Consider the following 19,873-nt stretch of genomic DNA (forward strand, 5'->3'; position numbering starts at 1 on the left):
TTCCCACAAGCCAACATCTTTTCAATCGGTGCTTTTAGGCTTTATTTCCCTTCACTGGGGCCCTGGGTTGCGCGGTCTGTCTTGTTGCCCATTCTTGCCTAGTTTATCTACACCTGAATGTGTGACCGTGGTCAGCCCCCCACCTGCATGCACTCCGGGGTCTGGCTGCCACTGCCTTTTCCTGCCGAGATCCCTCTCCCTGGCCGCCAACTCTGCCCCTCTTACCAGTCCAGTTGAATGGTGGTCGGACTTCCGTACAGTTCAATTTTCTGTGTGTTCTGGCTGTGTTTTTGTTTCTAAATATTTGTTGTCTTTAATTTTGGTTGTGTGAGGAGGCACAGTGTTTAGACCTATGCCTCCATCTTGGTTGGAAGTCTATTCCCGCACCTTCATTTTAAATGTCTCCAAAATGTGCACCCCAAACATTTCATCCACAGATGAAAATATGTATCCCACAAGGAAAAAAAAATTAAAGCTAGTCCAGACATGTCAAAGACTCAAATCCACCATTCTAACTTCCAGTTGTTTCTTTTTAGTGCCTGTCTGCCCATGGTAAGAGTGTGATGCTTGTACTTTAGGACCCCAGCAGCTGTTCTCCTTTCTTTTGTAACAGGGTGCAGCCAAGAGGGGGGCCCCAAATAGGGATTTGTAATGGGGTCCAGAACCCAGGGTATCCAGGAAATATTAGAAAAAAATATATAAGATGTCCTCACCCCCACAAGTCTGAGATGGGGGAATGGGACCCGTGGCGGTGGGCCATCTAGAGCCGTGTTATATAACAACAGCTTTGCAGCTAATCTCTAGCATGGTCATTTAATATATCTATAACCTTTAACTGGTTTCATGAATATGTTAAAAAGCTGTGGCTTTGAGCCAGGGGGATGAAAGTGACTTCCACCCAAGATGTAACTGGGAGGCAATTAGACAAAAACTAGACAGCCTTGGGAGAAGGTGTTTGTGGAATGGATTACAAAGCGCCTGTGTGAGAGCTTGGAGAAGACTGGCTCCATGCCATGGGGCCACACCTGCCCAGACTTATGATGGAAGCCCAGTAAACTTGGAATAATACAGGAATGCTGGCAGGTATAACTGATTGTAGGAGGAGTCAGAAATGGGGCTGCAGAGGAAGATTGGCCCTGGGATTTAAACCCAGACAAGGAACCATAGGAGGGATAACCACTCAGCTTTGGCAGAGTAGGGACTTTGTGGCTTTGGCGAGAGTCAAGACCACACGGCTTTGGGGTGATCCCTTTTGCCACATGGCTTAGGAAGCGGAAGAGACTTTGACTGGAAGAAAAGGGGTGAAAGGACTCTTGGTGGTGGGCCATGAGAAGGGGCCACATGGCTTTGGATTGACTGGAGATCGTGATGTTGACACAGCTGATGGTCTGGATCAGGGACTTGTACTTCTTTTCCTGAGATATAGTACCCCAGATGAGGGCAGAGGGAAAAGGAAGGACTGTGTGTGTCTGTGGCTATTCTAAAGGACTTTAGTATTTTAACGAAGATGTTAAGTCACTACTCTAAGTCTGTAAAATAATTCCTTTCCTTTTCACAAACCTCTGGCATTGAGAGACGTCTTTCCTCTGGTGGCAGGCATAGTGATCCTAGTGGGGGGCCCTTTCAGTAGTAGTATATTGTACACCCCCCCTTGGGTCTGTTCTGTAACACTTTGGCACAGAACTAGAAACCAGACAGAAAGAATACCCAATGAAACTTACTGTGCAGCCACATTAAACATTAATGTCATAAACATGTAAACTAAAGATTAGCATTTTTTCAGAAATCCCTTCTGTCCACTACTCTTAAACCATCACAGGCTTAAAGACAATGTACACTTCACTAAGACCAACAAAGGCTGTTGAATCATTAAATGAGGATATACAGAGATGTGTACTACTCAGGAAGTTTGGTGGTAGTTATGGAGTGCCTAGATTGTCAGGCTGGGGAACTGGAATCTCACAGCCCTGAACCTTCAACCTGGAGGCAGACCCACTACAATGGCTGTGAATCAACCAAGGTGGTTGTTTAGACACAATTGTGTTTAAATCCTTGCTGAGGCCTTTGATAGTTGTGTGGCCTTGGGCAAATAGAGTTTAAATTCCTTTCTAGAGAGAGGTGAAGGGAGGGAGAAAGAGGGAGAGAAACATCAATCAGTTGCCTCTCACATGGTCCCAAACAGGGATCAGGCCTGCAACCCAGGCATGTGCCCTGACTGGGAATTGAACCAGCAACCTTTTGGTTTACAGGTTGGCGCTCAACCCACTGAGCCACACGAGCCAGGGTGATATAGCCCAGCCAATTTGAAATTGCCAGGTTCATTTCCACTCTCAGCTCTTCTAAAACAACTCCTCGCAACTTCCCTCCTTCTCTCCATAAAAAGCAAACCCCTCTCCTTTGTTCTCAGGACTTGTCTGTGGTTCCAGAGAAAATTCCTCTGCTATTTCAGAATAAACACATTTTACTGGAAAATAACTGGTTCTTTGTCTTATTTAAGGTCAACAGATTAAATGAAACAATGGATGTAAAGTGCCTGGCAGTACATAGTAGGAACTTTGTGAATGGTGGTGATTATTATTTGTATTCAGAATAAACTGCTACAAGCAAGGCTGGGGGAGGAGAACTATCCTCTATGCACCCAGTTAAGCTGCTGAAATTCTTACCCAGACCCTAGAGAAGGGGTGTCAAACTCATTTTCACCAGGGCTGCCATCAGCCTCCTGGTTGCCTTCGAAGGGCTGAAATAATTTTAGGACAATATAAATGTAACTACTCCTTAACTGTTAAGGAGTTGAAATTACATTCAGCCCTTTGAAGGCAAACACGAGGCTGATGTGGCCCCCAGTGAAAATGAGCTTGGCACCCCTGCTAGGGAGATGGCCAGATCCCTGAATGAAGGAGGATTCTGCGGAAAGGTCGAACCCGCTCTCTGTGTCTGGCTGTCATTCTCACACAGATGGATGGGATAGGGGACTCAAGAGTTGGAAAATTTTAATTTAAGGTAAATAGTTTATAAGCCTGGTAGGTAATGCATGTTAAAGCTATTGTTTCAGGTACTGCAGATAAGGCCCATCCTGGCTCTCCTGAGAGACAGCCAACCTCCTGGGGCACCTCTGAAGATTACCACCTGGGGAACAAGTGTAGGCAACCTGGCCTTTGTGCTCCAGGGAGCGGCAGATAACTGCCAGCCCCTGGGAACAACTAACTGCCTGGGGCGAGAATACTGCAGGTGGTTTTTTTTTTAAATCTAACTTTCTTTAAATTTCAACCTCCCTCATTACACTTTGTTCTCCGTTATAAAAAGGCTGGCTTTGAAGGAAATGTAACACGGTCTGTTAAGGTATGAACCAGCTGTCTTCTCAGATCGCTGTCATTCCAAATAAAGCGCCCATGAAGATTCAATCTCTCTCTGCTTACTGGGTTTGGTATGTGACAGGCAGCACGAACACCGGTCTTTTCCGGTTTCATGTGTACGCATTTATGTAGCACTGTAGGTGTTGGTATAGAAGCTGTAATTATATCAGGGCAGGAATCACAGTCACACAGATGCTGCGTTACGATGGTGGAAAGGAGGCTGCAGCCAAGTGAAACCCTTGGTCTGACGCTAGAAAAGGAGGGGAAGAGGGTGGAGTGGTGTGGGCAGGGCCAGCAAGGCAAGGCAGAACCACAGCAGGAAGCAGACAGATTAAGTCATATGACAGTGCTGATTTCTCCTGTGAAATTCACTTCCCAATTTTACGTCCTTCCATTGCACATCACCCACAGAGGCCACTCTGTGCTGAAAGTGGGTAGAAGTGATTGATTTATTCATTCAATTGACAAACCTTTAAAGCTACCTACCATATGCCAGGAGTTTCCTGGAAGGATAACCAGTTGCTGGTCAGGGAGTTAGAGGTAGCTGGAAGGGGTGGGCTGAGCAGAGGAACTAGGTCCCGAGCTGTGGTGGACTGAAGTAGGCGGGATGTTGCATTCCAGGGGCCACATGTGGTTGATGAGAAGGGAACATGGGGTTCCTGGGAGAAAAGTAGGGGGGGGACTAAAGGAGGATGAGGCCAGTTCATAAAGTACCTGAGATGCCACATTAAATGTCTACATAATTAACTAACCATTTGGGGAGGGGGGAGTTGGATTCCTACCTTATACTACACACAAAATAAATTTCAGAAGGTTTGAATATTAAATGAACAAATAAAAATAAGACTATTTTAATAATCTTGGGGTGGAGGCCTTTATTAATTTTAAAACCAAAATTATAAATTATAAAGGAAAATATTAACTATTTTCACTATCTGAAAGTGGAAGTTTTCCAGCAAAAGTCAGCATAAAAAAGATTAAAAGACAAATGCCAAAGTAGAAGACTGCAGTATTTAATGGTCAAAGGATTCAAATCTCACTTTGTAAAGAACTGCTATGAAATCATTAAGAAAAAGACACATATTTTAATAAAAAATAGGCAAAGTTCTTAACAGTTAGTTCTCAAGAGAAGAAACAAAAATAGCTATGAAATATGAAAGGACAAAGCCAATGCCGTTTGTTATCTTGGTACCATTTGCTAAGCAGGCCTACGACTTTATTAAACGTGACCGCCATCTTACTCTTTTGACCTTGTCCCCAGGACTGGAAATTCCTGGAACAAAAGAAGAATGCAACGTGATTAGCCACTCCTTATATCCTCAGGCAGAAGATAAGATTGGAATAAACTGCAGCCTGTGTAAAACACAGCCCAGGGGCCAAGCAACACCCACTGCCTCCCCCTCCTTTTTAATCCAATAAAAGCTCAAAGCCTTGACCTAGCCCTTTTCTTCTTTGGGGAGAGTGAAATAAAACCTTTACTCTCTGCACTTTTTTTCTTGGTGAATTCTTTCACAACCAGGGTCACCCACCACCTTAACAAATAGGTTACTCGAACACATTAATAATGAAAGAAATACAAATCACTTTTCCCATTAGATTGATAAAATTAAAAATGTCAAGCCCCACCATTGGGGACAGTATGAAAAAAGGGATCTACTTAGATACTGTTGGAAATGCAGCTAGTATATAATCTTTATAGGGTAATTTGGTATTAAAATTTTAAATGTGTATCCCTTCTGATTCATCAATTCGAAGGAATTTAGCCAAAGGAAATAATAAAACGGGGCAAGGATCACTATGTTGTTTATAGGATAAAAACTACAAATGTTGGTAAGAAGGGAATTGGCAGAAGAAATTACTGTGCGTTTGTACAATAAAAACCTACACAGTCCTGAGGATGAAGTAGGGCTGTGAGTGCTGTGGTGGGAAAGCGTCTGTTAGGGTGGCTGGTGACGTGGGCATCACAAATTCCAAACTTTGACACCCTTCACAAACCTTCCTGCAGCTTTCACAAACTTTCTCTTTTTTTGAAAAAATATTTTGTTGTTGTTCAACTAACAAGCTTTCTTATCCCTATCTCTAACAAGCTTTTCTTATGGTTGTAGAAACAACCATCTTTAAAATAAATTACTTTGAATCCTGTTCCTTCAAAATTGCATCTCCATGCCTCTTGCCTTGTATTATTAAAACCATACAGTTTCTTTTTTTTAAAGATTTTATTTATTTATCTTTAGAGAGGAAGGGAAGGAGAGAAGGAGAGAAATAACAATGTATGGTTGCCTCTTGTGAGTTCCCCCCTGCTGAGAACTGGCCTGCAACCCAGGCATGTGCCCTGACTGGGAATCGAACCACGATTGTGTGGTTTGCAGGCCCGCACTCAGTCCACTGAGCTACACCAGCTAGGGGTACGATATAGTTTCTTAACTTGAACTTAACTTTTAGAGATCTTTGTTTCCACAATGACCAAAAAGTAAGCAACCAGCATTCCCTAGATTTGAAACTGGAAAAGACTGACTTCTGTGCTGTCACACACGGGACCAAATCTTTGGTGTCCCAGGAGGTCGGCTGTCTCTCAGGAGAGGCCGGATGGGCCTCATCTGCAGTTTCTGAAACAATAGCTTTAACATATGCATTCCTTAGTAGGCTTATTAACTATTTACCTTAGTCTAAAATTTTCCAACTCTTGAGTCCCCTATCAGAGTGAGTTGTGAATACATTTCATGACCATTACAAACAGGTTCTTGTCTTGGCAAACACACTCTCACTTTCAGGAAACACAGCTCCAATAAAGCACAAGACATTTATCTGCAGCTCCAGATCCACGCCACAGCCACTTGGTACTAGAAAGCTGAGAGATGGTGGCCGATGGACTCACAAGTGTAGGTAGTGTGCTGCAGGAGGGGCAAGGTTTCCACTAACACCACGAGGGTCTCTGGCCCCATGAGTGGAGTTTGACAGTAGTCCTCGCTACAAGTGGGAAAAAAAAAAAGGCCAAGAAAAAGTCTAGCAATCTACATTTTGGTATTTCATGTTATTTCAAAAACCTAGACGTTCAATAACATTTATCAGAATTTGCTAATTTAGAAAGGATCAACTGGAATAAGTTAAATTGACTTGCTCAGCTATAGCTAAGGTCTCCCCCCTTTTGGTACGAATTATCTCCCCAAAGTTTTTATTTTATTTTATTTATTTTTTAAAGATTTTATTTATTTATCTTTAGAGGGGAAGGGAAGGAGAGAAGTAGAGAAACATCAGTGTATGGTTGCCTCCTCTGAGTCCCCTGCTGGGAACTGGCCTGCAACCCAGGCATGTGCCCCGACTAGGAATCGAACCGCCATTGTGTGGTTCGCAGGCCTGCACTCAATCCACTGAGCCACACCAGCCAAGGCTATTTTTTTTCTTAAAAATTGTTTTATTATATTCTTTCCCATTACCATTTAGTCCCCTTATACTGCCCCACCTGCAATCACCACAGTGTTGTCCATGTCTGTAAGTCCTTTTTTTAAAAAAATTCTTGTTCAAGTACAGTTTTCTGTCTTATATTCCCAGCCTTGCCTGCACCCCCCCCCAGTGCTCCCCACCTCCCTCCCATTTCCGCCCCCCACCCTTAGTTATTGTCCATGTGTCCTTTATACTTGTTCATGTGAGTCCATCCCCTTTTCCCCTATGATTCTCTCCCCTCTCCCCTCTGGACCCTGTCAAAGTTTTTATTTTAAAAGATGGTCTAGACAAGAGTCCTTGCAGTAGACCAGGTATTTGCATTTCAAAAATGTAGGGAAAGAAAAGCAAGCTTCTCCTAGAAGGGCTTTGGTTTCATCAGGGGATGGGGCAGAAAAGTTTAAAATGCCCCTTTTTTCCTCTTCATTGAGAGGCAGTCTCAATTTTTCCCAGGATTTAGCAGCTCCAAGGTTTCCAGGAGGAGAATATAGAGTGTTTTACAGTCTGGGAGGGGGGTGAGATTTTTTCCCCCTCTTTGTATCCTTCTTTTTACTTAATGCAGGCACAGTGGAGCTACGCCTAAACTCCAAACAGGAGTTGAATGCATGACTCGGGTTAGGCAGGTAAGAAATAGATGAAGACAATTAGAATCCTCTCTCCAAACCTCACAGAGACAGGGTTAGGGGGTTAGCCCTGGTCAAGCTTCCGCTGTCCACTGTTCCCCTAGTCACAGGTCTCAGGAAGCCAGAGGGGAGGGAGAAATAGAGAACGTCCCCATATGGGCCACGAAAATGTTAGGGTGGTTGGTGATGCAGGCTGTAAAAGAATTCACAAAGAGGACAAAGTGTAGAGAATAAAGTTTTAATCTCTCTCCAAGAAAGGAGATATGGTGTGGAGAGATACACCAGCACTGAGGGTTGGGGACTTTGAGCTTTTGTTGGATTATAGTTGCATTAAAAGAGGGGGGTGGCTGTCGTGGGGCCCCTGGGCTGTTGGGGCTGCAGTTGGTTCCAATGATACCTTCCGCCTGTATCTGTAGGGAGAGGTTAATCACGTTCTGTTCTTGTTTTCTGGTACCTAATTTCCAGTCCTGGGGACATAAGCTCAGAAGAGTGAAATGGGAGTCATGTTTAACAAGGTCATAAGGCCTTAGCTTAGCAAATGGTGCCGTGATGGCAACTGGCAATGACTTTATCCTTTCAATATCCATGATATGTTGTTAAGTGGAAAAAAACAAAAATGGTTACAAAATGCAGGTTTGGCATTAGCTGTGTTCAGCTCATTCAGCCTCAAAGATCAAAGTCCTAAGGCTGCAGAAGGCCAGGGTGCCAGTTCCTGTCCCTGGATCACGGTTGTGCAACCTCGGGGACGAGGCCAGCCATGAGCCTGGCATAGGGGTGGGGATTTGTTCTGCTGCTTGTTTTTGCCATTACGGAGCCCCAAAGCCAGATCCCTGCAATGGAGCCTGGATTTCCTTCTCTAAGCAGAATGCCGGTGAGGGTCAAAGTCTCTCGTAGGTACTGGTGCCCTTCCCCCTTCATTAGGGTAAGAAGGTGACTTCTCTGAATTCTGCTAGTGCTGATCTTTGGGAAGCTGACCTCCCTTTACCAGGAAATCTAGCAGATAAGCCTTTGCCATAAGGGTGCCCTTTCAGTCGGGGCACAAGTGGGAGGCAACCGATCAATGTTTCCCATGTTGGTGTATCTCTCCCTCTCTTTCTCCCTTCCTTGCTCCGATCGAAAAAGAAATAAATAAAATCTTTAAAAAAATTCTCCAGTGAACACCCCCATGCTGGCTCTTCCCTACCTAACGTACTAGGGGCCAAATTCTGTTTTTTTTTCTTTTAAGATTGTATTTATTTAGTTTTAGAGAGATGGAGAGGGAAGGAGAGGGAGGGGAACATCAATGTGTAAGAGATACACTGATTGCTTGCATCTCGCATCTCCTTGACTGAGGAACCTTGGTCACAACCCAGGCACATGCCGTGACTGGGAATCAAACATTCAGCCCTTTGGTTTGCAGGCCTGGGCTCAATCCACTGAGCCACACCAGCCAGGGCCCCAATTCTTAAACACTTTAAAAAAAAATGCCTGCAGTTTTTTGTTGTTGTTTTCTAGAAACAGGGAGGACAGAAGTCACAGTGTAATTCCCAGGCCCACATAGTGCCGTAGACAAGTAAAGTTCTCTCCAGTTAGCAATTCCAGGCCACCATCCAGACGAGAGTAGCTGTGGTTGGCTCAGTTTTAGTGGAGCTGAGCCACAAATAGGAAGGGAGGGCTGTTTTTAGTTTTATATTTAGTCTTCCTGCTAGCCTATAGTGGAAATCAGCAGGAACCTCAGTTCTTGAAAGTGGGGAAACTGAGACTGATTAATTCAGCAGAGATGTTCAGTACTTCCTCTGCTCTCCAAAGGAATGAGGGATTTACATACTTAAGACCACACTGATACCAGTGCACAGGGTGTGGACAGAATCCCATCAGTCTCTTGGCTCCAGGCGGTTCCCCTTTGCATTCTCATCATACTCAAAATACAATCAGTGGATTGAGCGCTCACCTGTGAAGGAAAAAAGGTCACTGGTTTGATTCCAAGTCAGGACACGTACCCGGGTTGCCGGCTGGGTCCCCAGTTGGGGACATGAGAGAGGAGCCACACACTGATGTTTCTCTCCCTCTCATTCTCCCTCCCTCCCTCTCTAAAAATAAATAAATAAACTTTAAAAATATATAACAACTGTACTTGAATGATTAAAAATATTCAAAAAAATGAGAAAAAATACAATCATGAGAGGTGTGGCCAGCCCCTTGAAACCATTCATGCATTTATTCCACATTCGTTGAACACGAACTACTTGCCTGCCGATTGCTGACCACTGGAGAGGCAGAGGTAAAGGTGTGGCCTTGCCCTTCAGGAATGGTTAGTCTAATGCAGTCGTTCTCAATCTGTTTTCTGTTCAATGCTTTGAGGTACTTCCTATCACTATGACATTTATCTATTAAGATCAGGGTCCTTCTAGGGGACATAAAAATGAATAATGAATAATTATAGAACGATGTGATAAGTATCATCATTGATAGAAATAAACACAGTATAGCGGAAATGTTACAGCAGAAATGGCCAGAGGGGAAATAGAGGCAGGGTCCTCACCATTACAATCTAACAGAGAACTTGATAGAGGAGGATAAAAGCAAAACTCACACATTGACCCAGGAACTTGGAGCCTGGTCCAATAAGGCTGCCAGGCTTCCGGAACAATAAGTGAAACTATGTAGGAGAGGGGGGACCCCTTGAAAGTCTGTGTGCACCTCTCCACTAGCTGGGAAAAGGGAAACCTTGAGACTGTATATTCATTCCAAGTCCTGGAAAGGAGAAGGGGACGGAGTCTACAGCGCCCAAAGAAAAAACCCCATAAAACAACTTTGGATAATTGCCTGCCTTCTATCATGTAAGCAAAATGAACAAATAGACTCTAGAGCAAGATAAGGATTCAGGCTGACAGACCCACACTCATACCTAGGTTTGGGTTGTCATGTCTCCCCAGGGGAAGCTGGCACCACTTCTACCTGTCAATCAAAATGTAATTTCTTTGCCCACAATCCACCAAGTATGTAAGTCCTCAGAACAAGGGACTCTCTCTCTTCTCTTGGCCTCTCCGCTGTTTTGGCCTTGGCCTCTGGCCACCCTACTTTTGCCACCCCTGCTTTAGCTACCCTTGCTTTGCTTTCTTTTTAGAACTCAGTATTAATAAACTTTGCTTGCACACTAGTAGGCTCCCTGGCCTGTAATTCTTTACTGGGCCAGTGAGAAGAACTGAGTTTTGGGGAGTAACAGAAATACAGAGGAAGGAGTACTGAAAATCATATTCGGGATGGGAGCATTGTCAGACAGGGTAATAAGAAGCTAGGAAAATTCCTTTGCAAGTGGAACAGGGAAACAGACAGAGAGCTGAACATAATAGGGAGCGATTACAGCCAGGTGCAGATTGTCACCAGGGCAAGGGTCCCATGTGCTTATCAGGGGGCAAAACTGGGGAAACAATGACCTCACCTCCAGGGTAACCTCTTCTTTCTTGGCCTTTCCTCCTTGGAAATGGCATCCAGGAAGTAACATCTAGGCCTCAGTTGTATTTCAGCTCCAGGCCCAGAAAAGTAGCAAAACCAGATGGGCAAGGCAAGAACCAATTGCAATGGCTAAAGAACAGTTGGTGTGATGGGGGATTCAAATGCTGGAAAAATGTTAGTTTCAGGTAATAGCTGACAAGCTTAGTAATCAATGTATGTAAAAATTTATTGTTTCAGAAACTGAAGGTATGACCCACCCTAACTCCAGGAGACCACAAGCAGTTCCACCTTTGTGCCTCAGGAGGACTGCAAGCAATCAAGGTGGTTTGTGAGCCATTGTGCTCCAGGGAGAGATTCCCACTGCCAGGACACAGATGAAAGGATGATGCAGGTTTTTTTTTTTTTTTAAAGATTTTATTTATTGATTTATTTATCTTTAGAAGGGAAGGAGAGGGAGAGAAACATCAATGTATGGTTGCCTTTCGTTCGTCCCCTGCTGGGAGTTGGCCTTCAGGGAACCAGCCTGCAACCCAAGCATGTGCCCTGACTGGGAATCGAACCACAGTCTTCTGGTTCGCAGGCCTGCACTCAATCCACTGAGCTACACCAGCCAGGGCAGGATGATGCAGGTTTTTAAAAATATATTTTATTTTTTTGAGCACGGGCCTGCGAACCAGAGGATCGTGGTTCGATTCCCAGTCAGGGCACATGCTTGGGTTGCAGGCTGGTTCCCTGAAGGCCAACTCCCAGCAGGGGATGCACAAAAGGCAACCATACATTGATGTTTCTCTCCCTCTCCTTCCCCTCTAAAGATAAATAAATCAATAAATAAAATCTTTAAAAAAATATATATATTTTTTTATTTTTTTAAATTTTTATTTATTTATTTTTATACAGAGGGGAAGGGAGGGAGAAAGAGAGGGAAACGTCAATGTGTGATTGCCTCTCATGAGCCCAGCACTGGAGACCTGGCCCACAACCCAGGTATGTGCCTTGACTGGGAATTGAACCATCAACCCTTTGGTTCACAGGCCAGGTATAGCTCAATCCACTGAGCTACACCAGCTAAGGCAAATGATGCAGCTTTTATCCGACTAATTTTTTCCCTGAATTCCAAACTGGTTAGCTGCACTTTTCTTCTCTTTATAAAAAGGATCGATTTAAAATGGAATTTAAGATGGTCTGTTAGGGTACACACCTGCTGTCTTCTCAGATGGCTTGCCATCTGAATAAAGCACCAAGATTCAACCCTTGTCTCTGCTTATTGGTTTTGGTAGTCACAGGCAGCAAGAACTCTGACTTTTCTGGTTTCAAGTGGAGACGAGGACCCTGAAGGGACACACCTGTAGAACTGATGAATATTACTCTGAAACCCTCCCCTGAGACTTCCTCTAAGATTCCTGCCTGCAAGAAAGAGATAAAAGCCTTAAGACAAAGGACCCAGGGAGTGTGCTTCCCCTCTGGGGAACAGCCAGTGGCATTCCTTTCCCTTCTTCATTCCCTGCTTTCTTTGCCCACAGGCATGAGTCTCCTAAACTAAGGCAATGGGCAGCTGTCCACTTGTCCCAGGCTTGTCCCCTGAGCCCGTCCCTAAAGCCACCATTTTCTCTGGCTTCCCATTGAGCCTAGGCTCTCCCAGCCTAGGCTCTCAGGTGGCTTCTTCTTTGCTAAGCTCTTGCTTCACTGTTCCCAGTTTTAATAAATGGATCCTCACTGTCACCTGGACTTGTGTTGTGAAATCTTTCCTACACGAAGTTCAGAACCAACATACTACTGCTGGCCTTAGGTAGACTTGCTCCAGAATGGTGACAACTGAGCCTAGATTTTCTTTATTTTCAGGGAGGGGAAGTGAGGGAGAAAGAGGAAGAGAAACATCCGTCGGTTGCCTCTCTCATGTCCTCCATCAGGGGACCTGGCTCCAAACCCAAGCATATGCCCTGACTGGGAATCAGATCAGCGACCTCTGGATTTGCGGGCTGATGCTCAATCAACTAAGTTATGCCGGTCAGGGCCCAAATATAGTTTTATAAACTGAATTCTTGTAAATTTAAGGATTCCAATATTCTCTCAGAACTGTTAAATGTGAAGTTTTCTTTTAGTGGTAATTCAAAAAATTAACATAACTATATTCTGAATCATCTGGTGTCCTCATAACTGAGTGCTGCCCAGTGATTTTGATTTCTATGATGGCATGTGTTGTTACAATTACATGGAAGCATTTACCTTTAATGGCTTATGGGTTTAACTTTAATGGTTTACAAGTTTAACTGTAATGATTTATAAGCACACAGCAGGCTGCGGTTAGCAGGTCCTAATGTTAAAGTGATCACTGTTTTGCAACTTCTGCTTTGTACTCATATTGAATTGCCTTACCTGTTGTAGCTTGTTGCTGTCTACCACAGCAAATCAGTACAGTGATGTAACTGCTGCTTTGTTAAGTGAAGTCCAGATAATGTCAAAGAGCACTGTATAAACAAAGGTTTCATGCTAGCTTGGACAGAAAAATGGTGGGAGAACTGAGTCATCGTCAACAAGGCATAGGCAGTATAGGTGTGCAGAACCTGAAGGAAGATGCACTATAGAATTAGGACTGTATTCATGTTCACGGAGGATAGTGCTTACAGGAAACTCATCTTGGGTATCTTTTCTTACAATAATAGTTTATTTGCAGCAAGAGTAGGAATAATTACCCAAGCAAACATTTTCATAAAACAGTGATTTCAATTATTATTATTTTAAAAATATTTTATTTATTTATATTCAGAGGGGAAGGGAAGGAAAGAGGACGAGAACTATCAGTGTATGGTTGCCTCTCATGGGTCCCCTGCTGGGTACTGGCCTGCACCCTAGGCATGTGCCCTGACTGGGAATTGAACCCTGATCGTGTGGTTCACAGGCCCATGCTCAATTCAGAGTCACACCAGCCAGGGCTCAATTATTATTATTATTATTTTAAAGATTTTATTTATTTATTTTTACAGAGGAAAGGAAGGAGAGAGAGAGAGAAATATCGATGTATGGTTGCCTCTGGTGTGTCCCCTGCTGAGAACTGGCCTGCAACCCAGGCATGTGCCCTGACTGGAAATTGAACCGCGATCATCTGGTTCGCAGGCCTGCGCTCAATCCACTGAGCTACACCAGCCAGGGCTATTTTTTAAAAATATATTTTATTGGCCTTGGCTGGTGTGTCTCAGTGGATTGAGCACAGGCCTGTGAACCGAAGGGTCGCCAGTTTGATTCCCAAGCAGGGCACATGCCTGGGTTGCGGGCCAGGTCCCCAGTGGGGGATGTGTAAAAGACAAACACACATTGATGTTTCTCTCCCTCTCTTTCTCCCTCCTTCCCTCTCTCTAAAAATAAATAAACAAAATCTTAAAAAAAAAATATATATATATATATATATATTGATTACACCATTACAGTTGTCCCATTTTTCCCCTTCATTCCCCTCCACCCTACACATCCCCTCCCACCTACATTCCCTCCCTTTAGTTCATGTCCATGTGTCATACATATAAGTTCTTTGGCTTCTACTTTCCCCATACTATTCTTACCCTCCCTCTGTCTCTTTTCTACCTACCATCTATGCTACTTATTCCCTCTACCTTTTTCCCCTTTCCCCCCCTCCCACTCCCCTGTTGATAACTTTTCATGTGATCTCAATTTCTGTGGTTCTGTTCCTGTTCTAGTTGTTTGCTTAGTTTTGTTTGTTTGTTTTGTTTTGTTTTAGGTGTGGTTGTTAATTGTGTTTTTGCTGTCATTTTATTGTACACGTCTTTTATCTTCTTGTTCTTTGATAAGTCCCTTTAACATTTCATATAATAAGGGATTGGTGATGATGAACTCCTTGAACTTGACCTTGTCTGAGAAGCACTTCATCTGCCCTTCCATTCTAAATGAAAGCTTTGCTGGATAGAGCAATCTTGGATGTAGGTCCTTGCCTCTCATGACTTGGAATACTTCTTTCCAGTCCCTTCTTGACTATAAGGTCTCTTTTGAGAAATCAGCTGACAGTTTGAAGGAAATTCCTTTGTAGGTAACTGCCTCCTTTTCTCTTGCTGCTTCTAGGATTCTCTCCTTCATTTTAATCTTGGCTAATGTAATGATGATGTGCCTTGGTGTGTTCCTCTTTGGGTCCACTTTCTTTGAGACTCTCTGAGCTTCCTGGACTTCCTGGAAGTCTATTTCCTTTTCCAGATTGGGGAAGTTCTCCTTTATTATTTGTTCAAATAAGTATTTAATTTCTTGCTCTTCCTCTTCTCCTCCTGGTACCCCTATAATTCGGATGTTGGAATGTTTGAAGATGTCCTGGAAGTTCCTAAGTGGCTCCTTATTTTTTGGAATTCTTGTTTCTTCATTCTTTTCTGGTTGGATGTTTCTTTCTTCTTTCTGAGACAACACTGTTGATTTCAGTCCTGGTTTCTTTTCTGTCATTATTGGTTTCCTGTACATTTTACTTTATTTCACTTAGTGTAGCCTTTATTCTTTCATCTAATTTGCAACCAAATTCAACCAATTCTGTGAGTACCTGATTACCAGAATTTTGAATTGTGCATTTGATAGGTTGGCTATCTCTTCATTACTTAGTTTTATTTTTTTTTCCTGCAGCTTTGATCTGTCCTTTCATTTGGGCCATTTTTTTTTTTTTGCCTTGACACACCTGTTACGTATGAGTGGCAGAGCCTTAGGTGTTCACCAGGGTAGGGCAACCCAGTGGCTGGGTTGTGACGCTGTATGTGGGGGAGGGGTACAAAAGGGAACAACAGCACTTGCTCTGCTTTCTGCTGGATTTCAGTCACTTCCTCCGCTTCCCACAAGCAAACTGGGCCCTCCTGGTGCTGATTCCCAGGTGGGTGGGCTTGTGTACGTTCTAGGACTTTGTGGGCCTCTCCAATGAACTCTCCTATGAGGTTGGGAGTTTCTCCCACTGCTGCCTCACCCCCCACAGGCGTTTTCAATCAGTGGTTTCCGGCTTTATTTCCCCAAACTGGGACCCTGGGTTGTGCGGTCTGTCTGGCTCCCCAGTTTTGCCTGGTTTACCTGCACGCAAACGTGGGACTGCCCACTCCACCAGCCTCCGCCTTGCCACCAGTCCTCTCTGCCTGGCTGCCAGACTCCGCCTCTCCTACTGGTCTGGATGAGTGAGTCTTCTTTAACTCCTTGGTTGTCAGACTTCCATACAGTTCGATTTTCTGGCAGTTCTGGTTGTTTACCGTTTTAAAATTGTTGTTGCCCTTCTTTTGGTTGTGCAAGGAGGCACTGTGTGTCTACCTACACCTCCGTCTTGGCTGGAAGTCTGATTTCAATTATTTTCAACACTACATCTGGACAACCTATTAAAATATTAAATAATCTGAATGGAAAAAATTGAAAAATTAAAGTTAAATAATTAAAGTTAACAAATCAACGCAACATTTTTTGTGGGGGCCCTCAAGAATATTTTTCCTTTCGCAAGGGACCTCATGCTACTCTCAAGTTTGAGAATATTACTTTAAGGTAATGGAGAGAGAGCTAAATCTTCTGAGGAACTGTACTGGGAACCAGAGCTTTGCCCAGCAAAGAAGAGTCATACTTATTTGAATTGGGCAGAGAAAAAAATTGAAGGACCTCGCTTCTAAGTAATAAGGCAAAATATTGAATACGGTTTGTGCAAGCATTTTCTCAGTACGTCTCTGACCCCAGGCAATCCTTCCAAACGAAGCCCCACATAAAGCCCTCAGCAAGGAGCAGGTTAGTATCAAACTTTGTTTTTATTTAAAGAATTTTAGAGAAAACTTACTAAATAAAATTTTCAGGAGGCAGCTTGTATATCTAATTGACTTCTTAACTCATTTCTTTTTCACTTTTATTTTTTGTTATTCTTTCCTAGGTGCAATAAACTTAAGTGCTGATGGTGGTGACCAAAGGAAATTGTTCCTGGTGGAAACAGTTCATCTTCATGAGTGACCCTCTATCCAGAAAATGCTGTTCTTTTTGAGTTGCCTTTAACTGTTTTTATCCCCCTCCTACCTTCACAGAAATTCTTTGAGGTTTTAGTCTTAGCTTACCTCTTTCCACTCTCTCAGGAATTTCATTTCCCCCCAGGTTCAAGTGTCCATGATATTGTGAATGATGTAAAAAATATAATTTATTAATATATTTAACAAGCCCTGGCTGCTGTAGCTCGGTGGATTGAGTGCGGGCCTGCAAACCACATGATCGCGGTTTGATTCCCAGTCATTATTGATTGGGAATCAATAATGCCTGCAACATGCCTGGGTTGCAGACCAGTTCCCAGCAGGGGACTCATGAGAGGCAACCATACATTGATATTTCTCTCCTTCTCTCCTTCCCTTACCCTCTAAAGATAAATAAATAAAATCTTTAAAAAATATATATATTTAACAAATATTTATTGTATCTATTACGTGCAAGGAAACATGGTCCTAAATATTAAAATTATAACATAATGAACAAGGTAGCTATCCCATAGGCTTCCCCTCATGTTTACGCATTTCCAACTTCGTTCTGGCCATCTTTCCCTGAAATCTTAAATTCGACCTACCCCAAAGTGGGCTCTTAATCATCTCCTCCAAAATAACCTGTTTCACTTCATTTCTGTGAATTTCACCACTCTTCATCCTATTTAGTGACTCTTCAAAACACTTTAATAGATGGTGTCTCATTTATCTTTGCATGTGTGGTACCTAGCAGAGTATAGGCCTCCTGTAAACAGCAGAACAATAAATATGTAATTAAACTACTGTGCTGCTGATTCTAAATCTACATCTCCAATAATGATCTTTGAATACTTCCTCCTGGATGTCTTGGGAGTATTTCAATGTTGTTTTCCTCAAACCAAACTGATTATGTTCTCCTTTAAAAGAGGAGTCAGGGGCCCTGGCGTGGTAGCTCAATTGGTTAGAGCATTGTCCTGATACACTAAGGTTGCGGGTTCCATCTGCAGTCAGGGCACACACAAAAATCAGCCAATGAATGCATAAATAAGTGGAACAAAAATTTGATGTTTCTCTCTCTCAAAAAAAAAAATCAACTAGAAAGAAAAATAGGAGTCGGTAATAGAGTAAACTCCACAGTTATACAGTCTGGTCATACCAGAATGTAAGGCATATAACTGTAAGGCATCACTGCACACCATGGGACACCTTAATGTTCTAGTCTCTGTAATATTACCTTAGCATACTTGCTTCTAGCTGGCGCCCCAACCTGGGAACAGGTTCACAACCCAGAAATGTGCCCTGACTGGGAACTGAATCAGTGACCTTTCACATTGCAGGAAACACTCCATGTCTGACGGGGTGTTTGTCATTATTTCTACCCTCCAACCTGCTTATTCTCAAGTGTTTCCTATGTCACTGAGCCTATAGAAACGTGATTTCTTTCCTTCTTCCAATCCTGCTGCTAATGTCATATTACAGTCCTGAGAATTCTCTTGTCTGGACCTTTGCAGTAGCTTCCCATTAGATTTCTTTAGGTTCTGGTACTATGAAGATTAAAAAAAAAAAAAACAGGTAAAAATTCTTCCCAGACTACTGCTGAACAAGTCAGGACAAAACAGTGGCATATTTGTAAAAGTGGAGACAGAGACATATACCAAGTCCCGTAGAAGGATAAACGGAAAAAATCCCCTCTGCACCCATTTCTGAAATTGTTACTGTCCTCTAAAAAAACAGATCCCACAATCATTTAATTAGACAACAAATATTCAACAGATTTCTTCTCTTTTTAGAACTCTTGTACTGCTGTTTCATTTTTTATATTCCCATGGGGCTAAGTGTTGCCATTTTCCTGAGCCAGCATAACTCTTTTGGTCCTTAAATGGGACAAATAAACCCAAGTGCCCAGCCCAGGACGTGGCATGTTAAAGATACAATAAATGGTAATTTTCTTTTGACTGAAGTAGGCCAGTGTGCTGTTGGTTTAATATGCACATGCCATTAATCATCCACTAATAAGCTCTGAAATCTATGTCTCCAGTGCCTCCTCAAGAAGAAAATGAATAATGGCCAAATAACTGATCAGTCCCAGGCTGGTAAGGGAAAACAAATAAAAAATCACTACTTTTGCAAAATAGGATCATAAGTACCAAAAAAACTTGAGATGCTTAGCCACCATGACACAGCACTTTCCATTTTCTATTCTGCTATAAGGTCCAAAGGAGTTAGTAGGATTGTGGGGGCTGGAGGCAGAAAGGGGGACATGATAGTACTATTTATTAAATGCCCCTATTTTAACATCAGGTGCTCTGTTGTTCCCTGTGGGGCAGAGAGATGGATGTGACCCAACCTTTACCCTCCAGAAGATCACTCTAGCAAAAAGAGGCAGACAGGTAAGCAAGGAAAATAGTTTAATTCTTTGGGGGGGGGGGTGGCTATACAGGCTATTGTATAGCCACCCCCCTCGATGTTTCTGTCCCTCTCTTAAAAAAAAATAAAGAATGATCATTACTGGGGGTGAGCCAAGGTCAGAAATAGCTTCAGAATACCTGATGCTTCAGTTGAGCTTTTAAAAAACGATTTTATTTATTTTTCCAGAGGGGAAGGGAGGGAGAAAGTGGTCGGGATACATCAATGTGAGAAACATTCATCAGTTGTCTTCCTCACGGCCCCATCCAGGAACCGAACCCGAAACCTAAGGCATGTGCCTCAACTGGGTATCCTACCGGGAACGGAACTTTCGGTTTGCGGGAGCTTACCCAATCAACTGATCCACACGGACCTGGGCTTGACCTAGTTTTTTAAACCACAAATCGCAGCAGTGACAGATTTCAAAGATTCCACCCAGGCACTGTGAAAAGGATGGATGGGGGATGGAAAGCATTGTTCCGTAACTGGAACAATGAAGGAGGCTGTCTAAGCAGACACTTCGGAGTACTGAGGGTCAGCACTAAGGCAGTGAATGTGAGGACACCTCCGAAAGGGGGGATACATTATTTGGTTAGTTCACAGGGCTTGGTGTGGTTAAATGAGGTTTTACGTGAGCAGTAGCGAGACCCCTACCCTGTTTTGGGTTTTAAGGGCAAGG

The 19,873-nt window shown here is 43.2% G+C and overlaps 2 non-coding genes across 2 annotated transcripts; one reads left to right on the top strand and one right to left on the bottom strand.

Annotated features, from left to right (window-relative positions):
* Positions 1-1,759: 1,759 nt before the first annotated feature.
* LOC118982474 (small nucleolar RNA SNORD75) lies at positions 1,760-1,822 on the bottom strand. Its single transcript, XR_005065553.1, has one exon. It is a non-coding gene; the product is annotated as a small nucleolar RNA SNORD75 (small nucleolar RNA).
* Positions 1,823-6,179: 4,357 nt separating this feature from the next.
* Positions 6,180-6,328, top strand: LOC118982477 (small nucleolar RNA SNORA62/SNORA6 family). The gene has a single exon (XR_005065555.1). It is a non-coding gene; the product is annotated as a small nucleolar RNA SNORA62/SNORA6 family (small nucleolar RNA).
* Positions 6,329-19,873: the final 13,545 nt, after the last annotated feature.

Source organism: Sturnira hondurensis, unplaced genomic scaffold (genome assembly GCF_014824575.4).
Source record: "Sturnira hondurensis isolate 20B ecotype Veracruz unplaced genomic scaffold, ASM1482457v3 Scaffold0025376, whole genome shotgun sequence".
In the NCBI taxonomy this organism is placed as follows: domain Eukaryota; kingdom Metazoa; phylum Chordata; class Mammalia; order Chiroptera; family Phyllostomidae; genus Sturnira; species Sturnira hondurensis.